Genomic DNA, 19286 nt, shown 5'->3' on the forward strand with positions numbered 1-19286 from the left:
TACTTTCCACAATGTGATTTTCCGGATTTAATTTGTGATGTGCTATCTCTCACTGTTACCAATAACCTACCCTTCAATTATGGGTTGCTCATGTCTTTGTCAGTGGGCAAACTTACAAAATCAGCAAGGGATCAAATACTTATTTCCCCCACTGTATATAACCTAAAACAACTACAAAAATGTATTGAATGAAGGGATTAGGCTTCTTCTTGACTATTTTTCCTTTCTCTGATTTTTTTTGTTGTTACATTTTTACCCCATGCTTTCCCACTCATGGCAGGCTCAATGCAGCTTACATGGGGCAATGGAAGGTTAAGTGACTTGCCCAGAGTCACAAGGAGCTGTCTGTGCCTGAAGTGGGAATTGAACTCAAGTCCACCACCCTAACCACTAGGCCACTCCTCCACTCACCTGTTAGTATTTTGATATGAGTATAAAACTGAATGACTTCATGCTGGTTAATATTGCAAATTGTATTTTTTAGTTGATATTTCTTATTAACTATCTTCTAAATTGGGGACTTGAAAGGGAATTCTCTGTTATTTAGAAGTTTTCTTTTATTTATTATAAAACTATTACTTTAACTGAATTCTATTTTCCTACAAGTGCGATTAAGGAAGAGGAGATGGAATTTGATATACCACCTTTCTCTGGTTATAAATTTAAACATAAGCATAAGCTGTGATAAAAATATAGTATAATAACAATATGTAGTGAAGATGTGGCTAAAACAGATAAAGTGACAGTGCATAATATAAAACAAATATTGACATTAAATATTAATATATGCGAATGGATATGCATAACTAGAATAAAGACACTAAAATCTATCCACCTTTATACCAAAAGTACATGAGGATTCCCCAAGGGATAAGGATATAAATCTAAAAATGTATAAGGAGACTTGCTATCTAAAATCATGGAAACATCATTCATTATATGAACACCAGAATAATATGAGAAACACAACGCTGTTTCCATAATTTTAGATAGCAGGTCTCCATCAATGCCTCTGGATATCAAAACTGGTGCTCTAACCACTAGGCCATTCCTCTGTTCTACAGGCATGTCTCATAAACGTAGGTCGCATGCTTTCTACACAATTTCTTTTATACACATGTACTTCTGGGCAATTTTATGTGTGTACCTGCTTATAAAATTATTCCCTTTAAGTGTAAGTTTTAGTATATAGACCCCATAGCGTATTAACCCTTGCTTTGAAATTTTGAATTGTGTAGTGTGATTCATACATGTACTTGTGGAGGACTCCGTTTGGTTGTAAAAACACATTATTAGCATTTTGCCAGTATTAAAACAAAGGGCCCTGTTTATTAAGCAGCGTTGTAGGCGCATTAACATTTTTAACAGGCGTTAACCATGTACGTGCGTTAATCATGTACATGCCTACGATATCCCTATAGGCACCTACATGGTTAGTGCAAGCGCTAAGTATAGGTGCGCTAAAAACGCTACCGCACCTTAGTAAACAGAGCCCAAAATGACTTAATTAGGAAGATTTTGTGTTATATGGAAATGCAGGCAATGAGAAAGCAATGCCCTTGCCACTAGAGGGGGAAAAATACCTCAAAAACAGACAACAGAAAAGAAATGGAAAAAGGGGGAAGGGAAACCCTAGTGAGTTTAGTAAGGAAAATGCCACTAATACCAAGACACCTAAAGAGGTGATAATATGAATCACAAGAAAAGTGCAACAGGCCAGCTATATGAAATTTGCACTTTTAGTGCCCAAACAACAGCTCTGGTGAGAAAGGTCATTCTACCCATACATTAATCTCCAATCAAACAGTACTCTAAGAATCAAAATGTGATTGCAAATCTCTCACATGCCAAGAGGAAGGGGGTTTCTCATTGCAGACTGTCTACTGCCAGTGACATTTTTGCATCTATTATGGTTAGGGGTAGCGGGTAAAGTGAGCACTATGAAAATACAGCTTTTCATTTCACTTAGTTTCAAACACAGATCCTTAGTAAAAGAATCTATGCAAAATATGACCCGCATTAGTGATAATACCTAAAAGAAATGTTGGGCCTGATATTCAGCTGGCGGCGATCAGCGTTTTCCTGACTGCCGTTGGCGTTAAATCTGGAAAATCAATGTCAGGCCATGTCTAGGCACTGGCATTGAATTTCTGAGTTTCTGGAGCAGGCTAATATGTAGCCTGTTAAGTGCAATATTCAGCACTGAATAACAGCATTTAACTAGCCAGGTACTGATTCCATTCCTGGGCTACCCCCCCCCCCCCAAATAGCTGTTTTTTAGTTCCGCACTAACCGCTAAGTGCTGCTGAAAATTAGCAGCTAGCCTTGAATAGAAGAGAGACCTTGGGATGTTGGTGTCCGAGGATCTGAAGGTGAAGAAACCAGGGGCGTAGCCAGACTTTGGCGGGAGGGGGGTCCAGAGCCCGAGGTGAAGGGGCACATTTTAGCCCCCCCGCCACTGCCAACCCCCCCGCCATTGCTGACCCCACTGCCGCCACCAACTTTGCCCCCCCCCCGACGAACCTCTCAACCTCCCTCCCGCCGCCAACCCGCCGTCGCCTACCTTTGCTGGCGGGGGACCCCAACCCCTGCCAGCTGAGGTCCTGTTCTTCTCGCAAAAGGCTTCCTTCTGTTTCTGACATCCTGCACGGGTCCCCCGCCAGCAAAGGTAGGTGACGGCGGGTTGGTGGCGGGAGGGGGGGGGTCGAGAGGGTCATCGGCAGGGGGGGTCCAGGGCCAAATCTACGGGGGCCCAGGCCCCCTGGCCCCATGTAGCTACGCCACTGGAAGAAACAGTGTGACAAGGTGACGGCCGTGGCCAGAAGGATGCTAGGCTGCATAGAGAGGGGTATAACCAGCAGAAGAAAGGGGGTGTTGATTCCCCTCTACAAATCATTGGTGAGGTCCCACTTGGAGTACTGTGTTCAGTTTTGGAGGCCATATCTTGCTAAAGATGTAAAAAGACTGGAAGCACTGCAAAAAATAAAAAAGCTACAAAAATGGTATGGGATTTGCGTGGCAAACCGTACAAGGAGAGTCTTGCCGACCTGAACATGTATATCTTGGAGGAAAGGAGAAACAAGGGTAACAAGATACAGATGTTCAAATATTTGAAAGGTATTAATCTGCAAACCTTTTCTGGAGACGAGAAGATGGTAAAACTAGAGAACATGATTTGAGGTTGAAGGGGGGGAGGCAGACTCAGGAGTAATATCAAGAAGTATTTTTTCACGGAAAAGGTGGTGGATATGTGGAATGCCCTCCCGCAGGAGGTGGTGGAGATGAAAATGGTTAATGGAATTCAAACATGCGTGGGATAAACACAAAGGAATTCTGTTTAGAAGGAAGGGATCCACACAGTGGTGTGCTGGAGCCGGCTCGCACCAGCTCGCAAGAGCCGGTTGTTAAATTTTCTTCCGACTTGCGAGCCGGTTGTTAAAAAGCGCAAGCCGGCTCTCCTCCCTCCCTCCCTCTGAATCCAATCCCTCACCGACCTGACTCTGAGGAGCAGTGGCGTAGCCAGACTGCCAATTTTGGGTGGGCCTGAACCCAAAGTGGGTGGGCACAAAATTTTCTCTCTACCCCCCCCCCCCCCCCAGCAAAATGTAGTCACACTCAGATGCATTTGTCACACAGGGTAAAGTGCTGCTTTTCCGTGCATCAGATTTCAGACAATTTATTTAATAGCCTTAACACCCTTTTCAGTGAGCTTTCAGAGGCCAAAACCTCCTGCCTCAGGTCAGTATAATGCTGTTACGGTATCCTCTCCTGACCTAAGGAAGGAAGTATTGGTCTCTGAAACTTTATTAACACCATATTACTTTATCCTAAATTAAAAATAAAATTATTTTCTTTACCTTTGTTGTATGGCCATTTACTTTTTCTCATTGTGTTGCTCCCAGTCTCTAGATTCTGCTTTCCTTCGTTTTCGCTTGACTCTTCTGCCAGGGTTTCCTGGCCATTTGTCATTTTTCTCTCCTTTTTCTTTGCTTTCTTCAATATTTTTCTGCCTCTCTCTGTGTCCAGATTTAATTCATTCTTACTATCCATTCTTTAATTTCCTTCATCTACTTATGGCTTTTCATCTTTTTCTCACCCTTGTTCTCCCCATGCCCCTTCCTCTTATTCGCCAATCTTTCACTACTCCCCCTTTCCATGCAGCAGCTCTCCTCTTTCTCTCCCCATCCTTCCAGTGTCTCCCCTCTCTCTCCCCATCCTTCCAATAGTCTCCCCTCTTTCTTTCTGCATCCTTCCATCCAGTGTCACCACTTTCTCCCTACCCTTCCATCCAGCGTCTTCCCTCTTTCTCTCCCCATCCTTCCACCCATCTACCCTCTCTCCTGATCCTTCCATCTAATGTCTCTCTCCCTCCTTCTAACCAGTGTCTATCTCTCTCTACCCTTTTCTGTTCAGTGTCCCTTCTCTCTCCACATCCTTCCACTCTCCCCTTTTTCTCTGCATCCTTTCATCCATCTCCCCTCTTTCTCTGCCATCCTCCCATGTTTTGCCTCTTTCTCTCCCCATCCTCCGTTTTCCCTCTTTCTCTGCCATCCTGCCATCTGTTTTCCCTCTCTCTCCCCATCCTTCCATTTTCCCTCTTTCTCCCCATCCTGCCATCTGTTTTCCCTCTTTCTCTCCCCATCCTTCCATTTTCCCTCTTTCTCTGCCATCCTCCCATCTGTTTTCCCTCTTTCTCTCCCCATCCTTCCATTTTTCCTCTTTCTCCCCATCCTGCCATCCATTTTCCCTCTCCCATTCAGGCCCACCAGCCCCAGCTCCCATTGCCGGCCACTGCTGCTTTTCCTGATGAGGTTCCGCGTTAGGAGTTACGGATCAAGAAAGGGATCTGGGTGTCGTCGTCGATGATACGCTGAAACCTTCTGCTCAGTGTGCTGCTGCGGCTAGGAAAGCGAATAGAATGTTGGGTGTTATTAGGAAGGGTATGGAGTCCAGGTGTGCGGATGTTATAATGCCGTTGTATCGCTCCATGGTGCGACCGCACCTGGAGTATTGTGTTCAGTACTGGTCTCCGTATCTCAAAAAAGATATAGTAGAATTGGAAAAGGTACAGCGAAGGGCGACGAAAATGATAGTGGGGATGGGACGACTTTCCTATGAAGAGAGGCTGAGAAGGCTAGGGCTTTTTAGCTTGGAGAAGAGACGGCTGAGGGGAGATATGATAGAAGTGTATAAAATAATGAGTGGAATGGATCGGGTGGATGTGAAGCGACTGTTCACGCTATCCAAAAATACTAGGACTAGAGGGCATGAGTTGAAGCTACAGTGTGGTAAATTTAAAACGAATCGGAGAAAATTTTTCTTCACCCAACGTGTAATTAGACTCTGGAATTCGTTGCCGGAGAACGTGGTACGGGCGGTTAGCTTGACGGAGTTTAAAAAGGGGTTAGATAGATTCCTAAAGGACAAGTCCATAGACCGCTATTAAATGGACTTGGAAAAATTCCGCATTTTTAGGTATAACTTGTCTGGAATGTTTTTACGTTTGGGGAGCGTGCCAGGTGCCCTTGACCTGGATTGGCCACTGTCAGTGACAGGATGCTGGGCTAGATGGACCTTTGGTCTTTCCCAGTATGGCACTACTTATGTACTTATGTACTTATGTAAGGCAGGGTGACTCAGAGTTAGGTCGGTGAGGGACTGGATCCAGAGGGAGGGAGGGAGGGAGGAGGGAGGGAGGAGAATTCGCTGAACAGCTCGAGAGGGGGTGGCAGGGGAGAGAAGGGTCGCTGGGTATGGGTGCATGCAGGGCAGGGGAGAGGAGGGTCACTGCTGAACATGGGTGGATGGAGGGCAGGGGAAAGGAGGGTCACTGGGTATGGGTGCATGCAGGGCAGGGGAGAGGAGGGTCGCTGGGTATGGGTGCATGCAGGGCAGGGGAGAGGAGGGTCACTGGACATGGGTGGATGGAGGGCAGGGGAAAGGAGGGTCACTGGGTATGGGTGCATGCAGGGCAGGGGAGAGGAGGGTCGCTGGGTATGGGTGCATGCAGGGCAGGGGAGAGAAGGGTCGCTGGACATGGGTGGATGGAGGGCAGGGGAGAGAGAAGAAATGCTGGACATGGATGGAGGGGAGGGAAGAGTGAGGAAGGAGATGAGATGAGGGAAAAGGAAGAGAGGAGAAAAACTGCACATGGATGAAGAAAATAGGCAGAAGCTGAGGACCAGAAATGAAGAAGAAAGGAGGAAAGGAAAGAAATAAATGAAAAGGAAGCTCTGGAAACGGAGTTAAAAGGATAGATAGCAGCAGAATCGGATACTGGGCCAGCATGATCAGAAAAACAGTCACCAGACAACAAAGGTAGAAAAAATATCATTTTATTTTCATTATAGTGTTTGGAATATGTTCACTTTGAGAATCAGGTGCTCAACATTAAAAGTTTGTATTTATTTACTTATTTATGGCATTTTATCGCACATTAAACATGAATTAGATTGGAACCTGGGATCATTTATTTTTTTTTTCCTGGAGTAATGCATTGCCGCCACCCCCCCCCCCCCCCCCCAGGCTCTCTGCAATTTGGGGGGAGGGGCGCAGAGGGGGACTGGGGAGAGAGCCTGTTGTTAAACATTTACCAGCACACCACTGGATCCACAGAATCTTAGCAGAGATTGGATGGCAACGCCAGTAATTGGGAAGCAAAACCAGTGTTGGGCAGACTTCTACGGTCTACGCCCTGATCGTGACTGAATAGATATGGATGGGCTGGAGTGTAAATTTTAAGGGGCTTTGACTTTAGCTTCTGAACATTTAGTACAAGAACAATGCTGGGCAGACTTCTACAGTCTGTACCCTGTGAATGGCAAGGACAAATCAAACTCGGGTGTACATATAAAGTATTGCATACCATGTAAAATGAGTTTATCTTGTTGGGAAGACTGGATGGACCGTACAGGTCTTTACCCGGCTGTCATTTACTATGTTACAATGTTATTATGAACAGGCAATTTAACTGGCTAGGAGCTGTTTCTGGCTGGTTAAATTACTTTGGGGTCCTTTTAGCAAGCTACAGCAAATAGGGCCCTGAGCTACCCTGTTTCCACGAAAATAAGACATCCCCTGAAAATAAGGCCTAGTAGAGGTTTTGCTGAATTGCTAAATATAAGGCCTCCCCCGAAAGTAAGACCTAGCTCCAAATTGTATCTTCCGCTTCCCGCCCCCCGGCTGAGCCCGCCCTCAACTCCCCGACATATTACCTTCCATTCCATTCCACACACACCGCCCTGCGTTTAAAGCTCAGCTGTTATTTTAAGTCGCTGCGGCAGCTCGAGTCCAGTCTCTCCCGTCAGTGTCCCGCCTTCCTCTGATGAGGTATTTCCTGTTTCCGCGAGGGCGGGACATTGAAGGGAAAGGCTGAAGTTGAGCCGCCGCTTCCCTTCCCCACAGACGTTCGGCAGCCTCCTGACATCTTTAAAACTGGGTGAGTGTCCCAATAGAAGGTACATGGGGGGGAAGGGGGAGAAGGGATTATTAGGAACCCTAAGAACTAAGCTTACTTAGAATGCTGTACTTATCTTACGGTAGGTAAATGGAGATTCTGTGCACTGTATTGCTCAGTCTCCTTCTTTTTCGTTGTAGGGGGATTGTTGTGCCGACTCATGTTTCACCAAGCTGTATCAAAGCTTCCCCTTAATTTACTTAATGCTGACTTCTTGTCCTGCTGCTGTGAAATTAAAAAGGCTGCTGAAATTCTAGGAAGCTACTGCTAAAAGTTGCAGTGGCCATTTTCTCTAAGAAGCTGCAATTTTACTGTAGTACGGTATTTTGAACAGCTTGTAGCCTCTGCAGCTGATATTGAGGTAAGCCTTGGAGTAAAGACCTGCAATAATCCAATCATGTTACCATGTTTCCCCGAAAATAAGACATCCCCTGAAAATAAGACCTAGCACATCTTTGGGAGCAAAAATTAATATAAGACACTGTCTTATTTTCGGGGAAACAGGGTAGCTGCGGGGGCCGTTTTTGTCACATACTGTGGCCCTTTTTACCGCAACATGTAAAAAAGGCTGAAAATAGCTATGGCCATGTGGTAAGATTTCTCTTGCCGTGTGGCCATGTGGGAGAGGAAGCACTTACCGCCACCCATCGAGGTGTAGGTAAGAGCTTACGCTCTAACCCAGCTGTAACCGGCTAGCTTGCGAAGCTGCCCAATTACAACTGGGTTAGCACTGTGCTAAAAAATACGGGCCGATTTTCCCTAGCACAGGAAATGACACATGCTGGGGCTGCAACTACTGCCAGTGCCTGTGTTGGGCCGGCAGTAGCTCCAAATTAGCGTACATTGGGCTTACCGCTGCTTTGTAAAAGGACCCCTTTGAATATCGACCCTCGTTGATGCTAAGGATGCAATAAAGTGTGAATGAAGATATATATTAATCCATTATTAGGATTATGGTAATTGATTTTTAAATTCAAAATGCTTAGCAGATTGTTACTTATTCTAATTTGGGGGGGGGGGGGGGGAGTTATCAATATGGGCTACCGTTAAGAAGGATTATTTTACCACCAGTAACTATTTTAGCACCAGGTCCCATATTATGCAATCAGGCCCTGTTCTAAAATAGCACAACTTGTGGTAAAGTAACCCGTCCTAACAGTAGCCCACATTGATAAATTCCCCCCTCAGCTGCTGTATCAAAACTATTATGCATTATGCCCTTTACCATAAACAGAGCAAAATGTAAAAAGAAATCATAAAATGAAGGCCCAAAGGATCAAAGGGTTCCTTTTCCTAAGCTGAGGTAAGAAATGGCCTTAATGTGCCCTTTTGTGGTTTTTTTTTCACGTGCTAAGGCCATTTGTAAAAACCTCAATTTTCTATATTTTTAAAAAACGTAATGGCCATGCGCTAATGTTGCTATTTAGTTTACCTCTAGCTATTAGAGTGTGGCCATTTTTAAAATTTACTGTAGCAGCATTAACCATCACCTATTCTGTAGATGGTAAGGTTTTCCCCCAATATCTGTGTACTAACCAGTTAGGACATGGTAATGTAGATACACTAACTGATTATTTATTTTATTTATTTATTAGGGTTTATTTACCACCTTTTTGAAGAAATTCACTCAAGGTGGTGTACAGTAAGAATAAATCAAACATAAAAAGATAGTTGAAGGAAAAACCAAAGAATCTCTCATCCACTATATTTTTGTGCTGGTGTAAGTTTCAGAATCAGTTTCTCTAAGATACAGCGCACAGAGAATACTTTTAAATTGCTTCTCTGCTGATTTTCAGACCCCTGATGCAGGCCGAAACACAATTTGTGTCGTATATTAAAAATTTAATAAAGGATTTCGCGACACCTTTGATGTGAGACGTTTTTGTTTGGTCACCTCCACTGTTCTGTTTGTCCTGTGTGACACCTGTGGAGGGGAGTTCTATTTTTTTTCTTTTTTTTAAAGTGCTCTAATCACCATTCTCTAAAGGCACGCATAAGTGCTTTACTGCATAACTACAAAAGAAGCATACACATGGACAAAGCATGGGTGAAGCTCCCAGTTACATGCAGAATACTGACACTTTTGTACATGTTCCAGCCATATGTATGCACCAACAGGAAGGCCAGGTCTATGTGTGGTGTAACTGTGCTGCACCAATATGGGGTTATGCTAGCATTGTCTTTTTGAATATGCTCTTATCACACATTATCAGGGTGCCTAACTGGAGGTGCCCTGTTATAAAATTGCCCCTTGGTGCATATGATATTTTTATTTTGTTTATTTATTTATTCATACTTGTATCCCACAATTATCCAAAAACGAGTTTCAGTTCAAGGTGGCTTAACATTTAACAGATGTTAGAGATTACATTGATTCAATTACATTTTCAAGGTTGTGTGATGCTGTGTTTTACATTAGTTGGCAAGATAACTAGTAGTGCATATGGAATAGTCATTGGGTTTCTTGAGAAGATATCTTAGTTCATTTCTTAAATGAAAAGATGTGTTAGAGTTAGAGGATGTGTATTGTTGCAGAATGATTAGTGCATATTTTACTCATAGAATTTCCTGAAGAGGTAGGTCTTTAGGTCTTTTCTTAACTGGAGGTAGTTTGTGGTACTTCTTATGACTATAGGAATTGAGTTCCATCATTCTGAGCCCTGGTAGCTAAATCCCGCCGTGTAGGTGTGGACTTATATAGTACGTTTTTGCAGTTGGGCAGGTGAAATAGTAGGCAACCTTTGGTTCCTGGGTTTGCATTTCATGATGATATTTTGATCATTTCTACTATTTAGAAGATGATTGTGCTGGTTTTGAAAAATAGTCTGGCCTTGATTGGGAGCCAGTGTAAGAAACATAGAAACATGATGGCAAATAAGGGCCGTATGGCCCATCTAGTCTGCCCATCCTCAGAAGACACAGTGAAATTACCTTTGTGGGTGGGTGACTGTTTTGGTGCCATTCTAACAATGGGATGCAAAAGTTCGAAAATACTGAGAAGGACATCCTAAGGACGTCCCAAGGACGCCCATGTAAGAGCGGGATGGGCATCCCCAAGATGGATGTCCTAATTTCGAGTAAGGGCAAAATCCCTAAACGTCCCCAGCTGCTCTACGATTTGGGCATCCTCATTTCGATTACGGGAGGGAACTATGGACGTCCCCAGCTGCTCTGTGTTTTGGACACCCTAATTTTGATTATGGGTGAAAATGATAAACGTCCCCAGCTGCTCTTCCGGTTTGGAAGTTTGCATTCCCTTTATTGGCGCCTTTTTAAAACGGCTTTCTCTGTGCTTGCACTTTAGAGGTTTTTCTTTAGATTATGGGGTGGTATTTTTAAGCGTTTTACATTCACTTATAGTAAACCTTGTTTTTGCTACTGTATGCTTTTGTAGACCTGTTTGGTTTTTTCAGTTTATTGTTTTTTTTTGGGGGGGGGGGGTGGGTGGGACACCTTTTGGCCAATTCTTAAAAGATAACTGGTGTGTGGGCTGTGTACCTTTCCTTTTCTGACTGGGTGTTAGCTGGCAGCTTAGCATATACTTTGCATTTTCTGCATCTGACCAACTCTACCCTCCAGGAGCTGCTTGCTGTGTTTGATGCGGTCTCTCACTGACCCCCATTCTCTCTCCTTAGTTGAAGCACCCAGCCTCTGGCCCCTTGGAGCAAACAGATTGGTGTTCCTTTTGGAAATTTCTGGAACCACAAGTTCAAGGTAAGCTCATACCTCTCAGCCACCTCTTCTCTTTCTGCTATGTAGGTGCTAAACAAGCACTTCTTGCATCTTGCACTGCAGCTTGTCAACAGGATTGCAAAGGACAGCAGTGGACTCTAATATACTGGACTATGATACTGATGATTGTTTCTACCCAATTCATTGTACAGATGTCTGGTTCTCTATTGGAAACACTCAGTTGTGGATGCCTGTGGGGTGGGGGTGGGAGAGGGGAAGAGGCCCTGAGAATGGGTGTGCATCCATGCGTGATGAATGTCTTTACATGCATAGTTCCATATATGGATGGGTCAGCATATGGACGTCCTGGCATATATATAATGGGTCCACACGTGGACCACAGTCACGCATGGATGTCCATGGACCGTCATCGCGCGTGCAGGGCCTTATCTGGATGAGTACGTGTTCACATGTGCAGAGCCTTCCTTATATGCATCATTATCAAGTGTGCAAACTTCATATATACGCAATAAAATATGTATGTTCCTTATATTTCTCATAGCTGCATGTTCTGCAAGTACAGTGCATTTAGTTGCAGACATCCAGGTACATCAGAGAATTCCAAAGTATAGTAATAAGGACGTCTTTCTCGTAGAACCGCCGAAGGACGTTCATATGACAAATGTTGGCAAGTACAGTGAATTTTTGGGGACATCCTTTGGTGGTTCTGGAAGATGGGCGTCCTTTTTTACTATACTTTGGACGTCCCTGATTTGGACGTTTCGCACTGCAATAATGAAATGTCTAAGGACGTCCATATTATTTTTCGATTATACCTACCTGATTTTGGACGACTTCGTGAGGACGTCCTAATTCAGACATGGACGACCTTTCAAAAATGCCCCTCCACGTGTCCTTTCCTTGGGCAACTCCCTTTCTGGTTGTATGTGGCATATACTCTCCATTACATTTGCTCATCAGGAATTCATACCGGGTACACTGAATCAGGAAAATACCAAAAGTCCTATCAAATGACATGTGGAGGGGCATGTTAAAAATCAAAATAGGGAAATCCAAGTCAGAGCATCCCAAACTGGTGTCCTTGTCACATGCATTTTTGAAAGGGATAAAGCCTGTTCAAAAATACGTGAGATGAAAATGTCTAGCATGTACATCCATTTTACAAACTGAAACATCTAAATATTGAACTAAGGGAAACAAGTGGAATTTGAACCTGGCTACTCCTCAGACCTGTTTCCTGCTCTGTTCAGAATACCAATAATACCTGAAGCTGTCATAGATCCTGCTATACTCTTCCAGTTTCGCTATCAGGAGAGAGGGAGTGGGATGACAACGACTGGGGCATTAAGAAGATGTCATGCCTTAATCCCTCCAGTGGACAGCTACTCAATCAGAGCACTTTTCTGTAACCTGGATATTCCTGAAACTGGTCTAAATAAAAAAAATCCTTTTTTGAGATGGATGTTTCTTCCCTTTCAGTAATTGCTATTGGATGTCCAGATTTCTGGCCTTCCCTAGTCCTGCCCAAAGCACACACAGAACATGCCCCCTTGCTGTTTGGATATACTGCAGTGTTTAATGTTCCTATTCTGCTTTTGCAAAATCGGGATTTGGACATTTCAAACATATGGACGTTCATTTCAGCATTTTGAGATATCCATATATTTCGAAAATGAGTGCCTTAAGGACCAAAGGAGAGGAAAAATAAGATGATGCAATATAGACATTTAAATATCTCAAATCATTAAAATATACAAGAAACAAACCATTTTCAGAGGAAATAATGTTCTAGAACAAGATGTCACTTATGAATACCTAAGAGGACACAGTCGAAGGAACATCAGTAAATGTTTTTTTAAGACATGGGTGGTAGAATGGCTTCCCTGAGTGGCAGTAGAGACATAAATCGTGACAGAATTCAAAAAGGCTTGAGAAAAGCCCAGAGGATTCCAGAGGTTATGAAGCCCATGGCTGGAAAAGGCTTATAAGTCACTTAGGGGGCATTCTATAAATGATGTTCAAAGATTGGCACTGGAAAAAAACTGCACTAAGAGTCAGATGCACAAAGGTCCCGCTATGGATCCATCTGCATTTCCAAATCGGTAAAAATTGTGTTTGTGTGTCTGAAGTGCGAGATCGTATGTATTTATCTTTGTCATGTGTACATGTTTCTATTTCTTTCTCTGCTGAGAACAGTATCATATGAATAGTTTCCCCTTTAAAAATTTGGACTGGAGCAGTCTAGCAGTACAAATGTTAACTGTGTGTATACTAAGTGGAAGGAAGTTTTCAGCCCAGGGAAAACTGTTCTAATACAGCCTTATCTCTGGCTATATCCTTTCAGGAGCACCAAAGAAAGCTAATCATTTCTGTTGCTTCTTCTTTTTATTTATCCATTTATAACATTTTCCTGGACTGTTTTCCTGGAACAAAGTCATTGAAAGTGGTACACAAAAAGGCTTCCATTTGTGAAGCTTTACTGATCCATAAATCTTCCTAGATTTAAACCTCACTCTTTGGCCTTTGATCACCCTCTTTGGGGTGGTCCACCCTTGGCATCTTTGCTTTGTACTAGAAGCAACGGAGGATGAAAATCACATGCCAGATTCCTGGTTCATACCCCACTTCTCCAATCATTAGGCCACTTCATTCGAAACATATATTTGCACAGTCTCCATGCTCAGTCACAACCTGTTACTGCTGCTGCACCCAGAAAAAGACCCTGCACATTTCCTCATGCTACTTCTGGAGAGATGAAACATGAGAGAAGGCCATAAATGAAGAGGGGGGCAGGGACAGGGACAGGGAAATAGTGAATGTGATTCTATGGGAGGGTGGGTTGACAAAAGAAGTAAATGGGTGTCCATGATAGAGTCCCTCAAATGTATATTTGCCCAGTATAGTGTTAGTCATCGGGACAGGAGTGAACCCCATTCGCTTCTGCCACTTGCAGCTCCTGATAGAAATAGCCACTATGACCTGTAGCTCCAAAGGGTTTTTTGGAACCAGAAGATCTGAGTCTTCTGAGGTTTAATGATTCTATGTGGCTAGGTCGTCACACACTTCATTTACAGGACCTTCTTCACTTAGATTGAAGGAAGGGAACCTCCTGATTGAGGTGGACTAAGCCTCCAAATTAGGCTACTCATTCCACTTTGAATTAAGTATAAGTTGCCACTTTTAGTTTTTAAAACCTTGCTCTCAGAGGAACCCTCATACTGTACCTCTCCCACCACTCAACCTGCTATGTTGCCCATGAAACACTTAGATCCTTCAATCAGAATCATCTTTATACTCCTACTCATAAAGAAATCATCCATGAACACAAAAGGGATTCCATTTTTCTGTTCAGGGCCCCCTTCTCTGGAATTCCCTGCCCACACATCTTTGCCTTCAAACCTCATTGACTCAAAATTGATTTGAAAACGTTCTTATTTCAGGGTGTTTTCGCTTAAACTACTCTCTTCAGAAATCTGTAGTAATATATGGGAGACACAGATTATACCTTTTGTACACCCCCCCCCACACTTTTCTATCAACAATTATAATTTTGCACCCCCTTTCCTCACTGTGTTTTTATATGTCTTCCCTTTTGCACTCCCCTCCCTATGGATTTAGATTGTAAACTACCTAGATGGCACATCTGTAGTGTGGTATAGAAACAAATAAACTTGAAATTTTGGTTCTGTACAGAGAGAATAATTTTCAGTTAAAGTACTATTATCTGAGTAAAATAGCTTAGCTGAATAATTTCTTCCTGGCTAAATGTACAAAAGGCACTCATATATTTAGTTTGGTTAAAATGAGACATACCCAAGGGTGTGTTTAGACTGGAGGAGTAGAACAATTCGTGCTACTAACATTTTCAAAAGTATATACCATCAACCACCAGCATCTGTGTTAACAACAGTTTTTACTATTGGCAGTATCTCCTCAAAACACCAAGGTCAATATTCTATATCAAGATACCTGGCTATCTGGTTATCTTTAACAAGATATTCAAAGAAGATAACCAGATAAGTTGGGTCACTGAAAATCGCAGTCTAAAGTTAACCAGGAGTTAACTATTCTGACTCAACTGGTTAAAGAAAACTGAACAGTGCTGAATATGAGCACTATCTGGTCAACTTCTGGTTATGCCCCTTGTCCCTCCTTTACTTAACCAGCTACACTGTAATGGAAATAGAACTGCCTAGTTAAAATTTAAGTGATAAGAGGCCATGGAAATTCAAATGGGATGATTTATATCATTATCTCCTAAAGTCAACTGGGTAATAAACTGAATATCAGTCTTGAATATTGCTGGTTAGCGGATTGCTGGTTATATTGAGTGATATAACTGGCTATCCACCAATGTTCGGCACATTGCTGCTTAACTTTAGCAGCCATATTTGGCCGCGTGCAAGGCAGTTCTATCTTTGGCTGGTTTGACTTTGACCAGCCAGTGCTGAATATTGGCTTGGACGGTCAAAGTCAATCAGGCCAAAGGTAAACCAGAATTCAGTACAGGTCATCGGAAACGGCCCAGGATTGAATATCCTGTTTTAGTGCTGACCATGGGAGTTTGCCCAGCTAACACCAGTGGTCTGAATATTGGCCTCTTTCTGTTTCCATAAAGTGCATCCAGCACAAAAGGGCACACAAGGATTACTGAAAGCAAAGAGCCAACCAGGAAACAGGGACTAAGATTACCAGAAATACAAGACACAGCACAACAAGCTGTCAAGAGGCAGAATATCTCTGCCTGGAAGGCAGATGCCTTCCAACCTGAAGATTCCAAAACTGGCTGGTCTGTGATATCTTTTAAAACTGTGAATAAAATACTGAAATTCAACAACACTGGAAAGAAACCTGTCATTTGGTGGTTTATTTCTGTTTTTATCAGTTAGAGACAATATTTCCCATGTCATTTCAAACAAATTCACATTCCTAGAAAGCAATGCAATTTTATATATAAAGAAATCTTGAAACTTGATCAGATCGATAAATATCATAATACAAGTGATACATTTCTCATGCAAAAGCATGTGCATACTTGCAGAAATCCCGAGGTATGAGAATATATATATTCCCTACCCCAACCACACCTTCAGGAACAGTCCCCAGATGTGCTGGTAAATGCATGTGTGTAGAAAAACTATACACATAGCTTTATCCTCAGATAGAGCAGGCAGTTTTCAAACACTTTGGGCCCAAGAGGTTCCTGGCCATTTAAATTGCCTGTCCAGGGCTAACAAGGCATATTCAGGGGCACTTAACTGGATAATGCCACTGAAAATGTCCAGTTAGTGCCCAATCCAAAACCGGCTATTTTAGGTGCATTCCAGGGACAGAGTCAGCATAAAAGTTAGTCCTACCTTTATGAACCCTCATCCACACTCTCATCACCTCTCGCTTAGATTACTGCAACTTGCTTCTCACAGGTTAGCACTCAGCCACCTCTCTCCTCTTCAATCTGTTCAAAATTCTGCTGCACGACTAATATTTCGCCAAAGTCGTTATGCCCATATCAGCCCTCTCCTGAAGTCACTTCACTGGCTCCCTATCTATTTCCGTATAAAATTCAAGCTCCTCTTATTGACTTATAAGTGCATTCACTCTGCAGCCCCTCACTACCTTTCCACCCTCATCTCTCCCTACACTCCCTCCCAGGAACTCCGTTCACTAGGCAAATCTCTCCTAATTGCACCCTTCTCCTCCATCGCTAACTCCAGACTCCGTTCCTTTTGTCTCACCAAAATCTTATGCCTGGAATGGGCTTCCTGAGCCGTTACGACTAGCTCCATCCCTGGCCGCCTTCAAATCCCAGCTAAAGGCCTACCTGTTTGATGCTGCTTTTGACTCCTAACTTGTCACTTGCTCGTAACAACTTTTATCTTGTCTTCCTCTCTTCAATAGTCCCTTTCCCTATGTGTCCTTCTGTCTGTCTTACCCTTATCCTTATTGGTCCTGTCTGTCTGTCCTGATTTAGATTGTAAGCTCTTTTGAGCAGGGACTGTCTTTTCTTCATGTTCATTTGTGAAGTGCTGCGTACGACTGGTAGCACTATAGAAATGATTTATAGTAGTAGTAGTATGCGGTTCACCATAGCCAATTAAGTACTGAATATCACACTTAACCGACTATGTTTTTGCCACACCTGTGTACCTGGAAATTTAATGCTGGAGCCTGGACATGGCTTGGCATTGAACTTCCAGGGATAACACCAGCAGGGGTCAGTAAAACATTGAATGCTGCTGGCTGAATATCGGGCCCTTCATGTCTGTGTATAAAACCTTGCATGGAATGGTCATCCCTCATCCCTCATCTTAATACATTCACATATCTTTCAATGATTAAAAAAAAAATTGGCATTATACAATGAACTGAATCCAAATTGGACCTCAAGTGTTCCAATGACCTGGATTCAGCTTGCAATCTGGGATGAAAGAATACACAGTAATTGAGAGTGAGCCAAACAGCACAAAATGAATGAAGATGAGGTTAGCTGTAGGAACTGCTGGCATTTATACACAAGAAATTGAATGCTACCTTCTGGATTTACAGCAGCAAATCACATCAGCTTAACTGATAAACATGGTTTACTGATTAGAATATCAGGAATCACCCAGGTTTGGTATCCCACACAGTTGAAAACCAGAGTGTTCAACTTCTAACACCTTCCTCTATCTATTCTAAATGCAGTAGTCAAATTACAATATGAGAACCACCATACAAAAGTATTCAAGAACATGCATTGCTGGCAACAAAGATTTGAGGAGTTAATGTATAATGCATCTGTTTAGATGTTAAGGCCGAATAGCCAACCTCTGCTGTTGCTGCTGTATCAAATAATCTGAGACCCCTCAGCTGTACATATGGACCACTGCTGAGCTGGGACTTGATAAATTCATCATTATAGTGATATTAACTAGCTTTTGAGTATGCAGCCTTTTTTTACCAAGGTGTTTCAACCTTTCATCCAAGAACATTCACAAGTTTATTTTAAGATTTTTTTTTTAATCATACCAAAGCTTCCAAGGCAAAATTCCATCTGAAACTGGCTTAGACAGTGATATAAGTTGGTTTTCATTGTGGTCTAAAATTGACTTGCAGTTCAGCACTTCAGTTGGAAAATAGCTGCTGAAATGCCCCTGCCTTAGAGCTTTTGGACTGTGGATTCCTTTCATCATGTAAACAAATGCTTCAGATTTAAAGCTTTTCCCATAATTGTTATGCTAACCTTGGAGCGAAACCTCTCCATTTGCATTTGAAGGAGCTAAATATTCGGCAGGAAAGAAAGCACTCTTTTTAAAAGCATGAGAAAAAATGTTCCTTCTTTTTGGTCCCCAACCATCTGGGCAGGTTCTGCTTCTCTCTTTTTCTCTTGCTGTGGCAAAAGACAGAAAGGAGGAAAAGAGAGCTTGGATGGCGGGAACCCTGCTGAAAGAGAATTAAGAAATTCCTTCAACCTGTGAAAGAATGAAACTTCCTAAAGGGGAGGGAAACTGTGTTCCAAAGTTGAGGGGGAGGAGGGAGAGAAGAGCAGCAGAAAGAGGGCCCTGGAGCGGAGCAATGTAAGATGTATTTGTGTTTTGTTGCTCAATGTTCTTAGAACAGAGATTCCTAATTTCAAAGCCAAGTTTCTTTATAGACCAGAATGATGGGAAGTCAATATCACTCACTGGCATTTCTGAGGAGGTAAGTACTCAGGATCGGATTTACCAAGGATTTTTCCCATAGATGCAAAAGGCCCTGTTTGCAAAAGTCTTAAAGGACTGCTCACCTAACTTAACAAGTTGAATAGCTCTTGCAGTGAAAGTTACAAGCTTTTTGTTAATGGGGTGTTTTTAGATGTTCAGGTTTTCTTGGGAGAACGTGGAGGGGATATAGTTTGGACTAATGGTGCTTTGTTCTGTTTCACTTTTGTTTTCTTTCACTTTATACTTTGCTGGAGTTCTGAGTCTCCACATATAATCTCTGGACTGCATCTGGACTGACTGACATTTCACATTCTAGTCCGTCAAGCTAAATTTCTTCATCAGGTGCTCAATCTGTAATCATTGGCAGTCTAATCCAAAGGCATTTAGAATTGTTTTTTTCAAATGCAAGTTAAATACTTAGCTCATAGGAATGCTCTCCTCCTTCATCACTCTAT

The sequence above is a fragment of the Microcaecilia unicolor genome, chromosome 1, assembly GCF_901765095.1.
Source record: "Microcaecilia unicolor chromosome 1, aMicUni1.1, whole genome shotgun sequence".
Lineage (NCBI taxonomy): Eukaryota > Metazoa > Chordata > Amphibia > Gymnophiona > Siphonopidae > Microcaecilia > Microcaecilia unicolor.